The 5,836-nt window shown below is 42.4% G+C and overlaps 1 protein-coding gene and 1 pseudogene across 1 annotated transcript in view; one reads left to right on the top strand and one right to left on the bottom strand.

The window, feature by feature from the left end:
- DPH6 (diphthamine biosynthesis 6) overlaps nucleotides 1-5,836 on the top strand; it is a 166,820-nt gene that overhangs the window by 140,943 nt on the left and 20,041 nt on the right. The window lies entirely within an intron of this gene.
- On the bottom strand, nucleotides 1,979-4,539 carry LOC102762043 (annotated as a pseudogene).

The following is a 5,836-nucleotide window of genomic DNA, read 5'->3' on the forward strand; positions in this document are numbered from 1 at the left end:
GGCTGGCATCGCAACCTCCCGATCCGCCCTGCTCTGTTCATGACAGGGGGCAGCGCCCCAACTCCCCAATCAGCCTAGCTCTGAGCCCGACCAGGGGCTGCACCTAGGGATTGGGCCTGCCCTCTGCCACCCAGGAACAGGCCTAAGCCAGCAGGTCATTATCTCCCGAGGGGTCCCAGACTGCAAGAGGGCACAGGCCGGGTTGAGGGACCCCCCACACCCCCTCTGAGTGCCCAAATTTTTGTGCACCGGGCCTCTAGTAAAAACAATAAACAAATCTTAACAAGTGATGTACAGATGGAAACATCCTTAACCCAGCATAGAAAAACAGCATAGTATGGTATTAAATGCTTGGGCTCCACAGCCAGACTGCCTGGGTTTGAATCCTGATTTTATTTCTGGTAGTGGATGACTTCAGAGAATCACTGAACTTCTCAATGCCTCAATTTTCTCCTGTGTTAAATGAGGACCATAATAGTACTTACTTATTGGGTTGTTTTGAGAATTCAATTAGTTAATATTTATAGAGCACTTAAAACAGTGCCTTGTACATAGTAAGTACTATATAATTTGTTTTCTTAAATAAATAAATTTCACAAGGAAAAGTAATTTCTAATTGCCTTTAGGTTAATTAGCAAACTTTCTCTTCCCTATCCTATCTAATAAAAGAGTAACATGCAAATTGACCATCACTCCAACGCACAAGATGGCTGTCCATGTGGACACAAGATGGCTGGCAGGGGAGGGCAGTTGGGGGCGACCAGGCCTGCAGAAGAGGGCAGTTGGGAGGGACCAGGCCAGCAGGGGAGGGCAGTTGGGACGACCAGGCCTGCAGTAGAGGGCAGTTGGAGGTGACTAGGCCAGCAGGGGAGGGCAGGTGGGGGCAATCAGGCCAGCAGGGGAGCAGTTAGGCATCGATCAGCCTGGCAGGGGAGTGGGTAGGGGGTGATCAGGCAGGCAGGCAGGTGAGTGGTTGGGAGCCAGCAATCCTGGATTGTGAGAGGGATGTCCGACTGCCCGTTTAGGCCCGATCCCACAAGCAGCCAGATATCCCTCGAGGTGTTCCAGATTGGAGAGGGTGTAGGCTGGCTTGAGGGACACACACCCTCCACCCCCCATCCCCGGGCTTCTAGTCCTATATAATAAAAGGGTAATATGCAAATTGACCCTAAAGGCAGAACAACTGCTCAACCAGTCACTGTGAGGTACACTGAACACCTCTCGGTTCCTTTCCCTGGTCAGCAACCTGTGGCAAGGGCGGGGGCTGGCGAGTGGGCAGGAACAGCTGATCTCTCAATTCCCCCCCCCCCCCAAGCCAGCAAGCTCCAATCGCCCGATGGCAAATGGGGAACTGGGTGTTGGTGACAGCGAGGGGGGCGGTGAGGCTAGCTGCTGGCAGCGGGAGAAGATGGCCCTGATCGCAGGCCAGACCTAGGGACCGTACCTGCGTATGAATTTCATGCACCGGGCCTCTAGTCTAAGATAAAAATAACTAGGAGTTGTAGCCTCTAGAATTATGGGTTCTTAAAAAAGTCTGTTACTGGCCAATTAACCATGTCTACTAGATTAAACAGACACTTGTATATTGCACTGGTGATACTGAAATAGTATAAAATAAATTATAGGTGACGTGACACAGACTTACATATGAATGCCAACTCTGTGTTTGGCAGAGGTGGCACGTACATCAGTACCTCAGTAGGGAAGGGATTCCATAAACAGTAGTTATTATACACAAACAAGAGAGACCGTTATAATACTCCATATATAGCTAAAAGTAAATTCTACTTGGATTAAAGATTGAAATGTGAATAGCAATATTAAAAACTGAAAAGAAAATATAAAAGACTAACTTTATGACCTTGGGCAGGGAAAGGATAACATCTCTGTGTGAGGTTTTAATAAAGCTCAAGCCAACTTGAACATTGGTCCCAGGCTGAATCTGATTATTCAAATTCATTGATTCAACTGTAGAGAACTATTTAAATATGAAGTTTATTATGACTTGAAGCAAAATGGGGAGAGAAACAATGAAGTAGTCTTTGTTTTGCAGAAAATAATCCAGGGGCAGATGTGTTTGAAACTAAATTATTTCAAAGAGCCATCATTTCTTCCTGTGTTTATAGATTCAGTGGAATTTTGACTATCTCCCAATTCAATCCCTTTCTCTCTTGTACTTGGTTTTACTGATTGGGCTTTACTTCTGGATGAATCCTGTATATCAGGCCCTGGGGACGAATAGCCTTTTGCCACTTTCTTCTGTTGCCTGGTTGGCTTATGTTTCATTTTGGGGACATTAACCATGGAGTACAATGTTTCATTTTGGTCTGGATTGCACCATCTTTTTCTAGCTGTATCATATCATTAAGTGAGTCCCATGGTCGAGTATCTGAAAACTTGTAATGCCATTCTCCCATGTGTTGATCAAGGTCAAGTAACTTGTAGGTCCACTCTTCATTTTTGTTTTCCAATCTCTGGCAGATTATCTTTGAGCTTCCTCTGAAACTTACATCTGTATAGTAGCTGTGCTTTGGTCTTTTGCATTTATGGCTCTAGTGACTTGCTGCCAGAGTTTCACTGCTTCAATCTCTCTGCTCTTCCAGTTTTACAATGTGCCTTATTAATCTACATTGCTTAACATCTGGTGTTAGGTACCAGAAAACCTATGAATTATTAGTCTTTTTGTCATTCATAAAAACTTCACTCTCCCAATGGCCTTCCAGAGTAGCTAAGACTTCCTTTCCCAGTTTAAGTTTCCCTACTATCTGATTAACACAGGCACTCACAACTACCTAGAAATGGCTTTAGTTTAAATTCAAGTATTGCACAGTATCTAGTTTGTTTTTTTTTGACATGTAATGTTGACTGTTCCACCAAGCTCCTGTGTCACTATGCATAAATAATTCCTTTACAGTGAGCATACAGCATTATTATTGCATAATCTTCACCTCTGTTCAAGAAAGTTAATTGTGCTTCTGCATCTAATATTGCAGATAGTGAGTTTCCATAGAACTTGGTCTAAGCTAGGATCCTACCACTGAGGCAAAATCCATCCTTTCAGTACTAACATAAAAGGCAGGTAGTGGTGGGACACCTGTTCAGCAGTATAAAAAGTTTTGCTGTTTGTTCTGAATGAATCCACACATGACTGAAAGTCTCTCCAAGTGTATGATGATAAGGTTCAGTCCCTTTGGTCTTTTATAGAATCCTGACAAATACCATTTCACTTCTTTCTTCAAACAGAAATAAGATTTTCTTCAAAAGCAGCTTCAGTAGGAAATCTACATGACAATAGTCATATGAAAGTTTATTCACAAAAGAATGTAGGACAAAATAAATGTCGGACAGGTTCATGCCAGGACGGACTTCTCAGCAGTGCCTAGATAAGGCTTTGGTTTTCTTCAGACACCGTTGCTATTTGAGAGACCTCCCCTCCCCTCTGAGTCCCTCATGGCTCTGTTCAGCAGTGTAGGTGGTCTCCTTCAAAGGCTCAAGGGGCTCAAGTTGGATATATGTGTCATCTTCCCTTCTGATGTATCCGTGTCACTTTCTTTGCTTTTCCCTATCACCTCATTGTCAGGCACATCATGCTCTTGATCATTTTCTTTATTGGATTTTTCAGAATACATATCTTGGTCCTCAAAATGCTGTTGTTCAATTTCACTATCATTTAACTAGAAGTTGTCGCGACTGTGGAGATTGTTAGCATGTAATAAGTGATATAAAGTCACATGTGTGCTCTCTGATGAAATGCTCAATTCATGTTCCTTTCCTTCCCTGGTCATTATATGTTTAAGAAGACTAGGACATTTCAAAGCCAACTCCAAAACATCCATTCAGCACCTTCCATCTGACTCCAAAGTAGCTCAGATGATCCTGGTAGGAAAGGGCTGAGTTATGAATCCAACTTCTTCACCTTTTGGACCCTTTACCGCCCAAATAAACTCCAAAGGATGAAAAAGTTTGAAACAAAAGCCATCCTTTTATTGATGGATGCTCAACGATTTCACAGGCATTCAGAAAGGCTGTTCCTACCTATTGACCATTTTGGGGGGCTTTATAAACCAGTAGCACCTGGGTTTCAACACACACCAACCTTGGTCCAGCTCTTTAAAGCACCACGAATCTTCAGCCAGTCAGCCATAGCAGTAACAGAAGGGTCTGTGATTGTACTGAGTAACTCCTTCCCGGCTCTTTTCTTCTCGGTAAATTTTTTTTCCACCTTGAGATACAGTGTTCTTTTTTAGTGAGCTTGCTTGAGGCTGAACTGCCCTTCTCCAAGTCATTTTGAACTTTAGACTCAGACTTGCTTTTGACATAGAAAGAGAAGAAGCATTTTTATTTTGAGAAATGTCTTCCTTTCCTCTTTCAAAACCCTGGCTATGAGGATTTGCTGGACTTAAAAAATTGCTGATACAAATCTTTGGTTGGGTTGAATAAACTTCTTTCCCCTGGCACTGACTCATCTTTCCTGGTGTCAGAAGTTGAGATTCTTCACAGTTGTAGTCCAACGACATCGTTGCTATCACCAAGAAGCATATCTTAAACGTTAGTAACTTATAAATGTGGCAAGATCGAAGTTCGATCACCTTCTCCATCTGCCAAACCTACCCCCATAGTGAAAGAAGATAAGGTTATACTTCTCTTTCCATAATGTTAGCCATTTTGTGAATCTGGAAATCCAGTGTGGAGCCCCTGGATTGGGCAGGCATTGGGAGTCCATTCTGGTACCCTGCATGCGCCTGGTCAGAGCCCAGGCCCAGGGCTCAGTATCACCACTGTGGAGGGACTGCAGGCTCCAACCTCCAGTGGGGGCCGGGCGGGAACTCCAGCCCTCACCTCCCCTCTGTTAGTCCTGTATTAGTGGTGGCTGCTGCCGCTGCAAAAGACACTGGTTCAACATCTTTAGGAGACTATGCACATGCTATTGGTACATAATTATTTTTCATTGTTGTCTCTGTCTTTACTTGGAAAATACATTGTCACAGAAGTGGTCAACAAAATGAAATATTAATCTGATGGTACAACTATTTGTGTTTATATGCTACTATTGGCCCGGTGCATGGACCCGTGCACAATGAAAGGAAATGAAATTAGAAGAAATATTTTAATATCGTTATTCACCCTTTTTCTATAATAGAAGTGTCAGAGATGAAAGAAAACTAGTAAAATTTATATGAAAATAATATATAAATTGATTAATAAATAATAACAACATGATATAACAACAACAAAGACATGATATAAAAACATGACATAAAACCAAAAAAACATGATTTAAAAACAACAGTGATAAAAACAATAACTGATAAAGTGATTTAACTTATTCAATATCTCCCTGTATACCAAATTAAGAGTAAAAACACTTTCAGAGTGCTTGACTAATTTCCCTTGTGATGAAGTTTTTATAACTTTAACATCACATGCTCTTCAAACTCTAGAGAAAGCAACATATAACTGGCCATGTCCGAAAATGGGTTCAGGTAGGAATATTCCTACTCTGTTTAGTGTTTGCACTTGTGATTTATTTATTTTTTTTAATATATTTTTTATTGATTAAGATATTACATATGTGTCCCTGTCCCCACATCACCCTCCACCCACCCCCCCGTTGTCCGTGTCCATTGGTTAGGCCTCTATGCCTGCATGTAAGTCCTTTGGTTGCTCTTTCCCCTTTACCCTCCCCTCCCCCACCCTCCCTCCAAAGCCCGACAATCCAATCAATGCCTCTCCGTCTCTGGATCAGTCCTTGTTCATCAGATTATGTTGTTCCTTATATTCCACAAATGAGTGAAATCGTGTGGTATTTATCTGCTCTCCAGTTCCATCCATGTTG

The sequence above is a fragment of the Myotis davidii genome, unplaced genomic scaffold, assembly GCF_000327345.1.
Source record: "Myotis davidii unplaced genomic scaffold, ASM32734v1 scaffold46, whole genome shotgun sequence".
Taxonomy (NCBI): Eukaryota; Metazoa; Chordata; class Mammalia; order Chiroptera; family Vespertilionidae; genus Myotis; species Myotis davidii.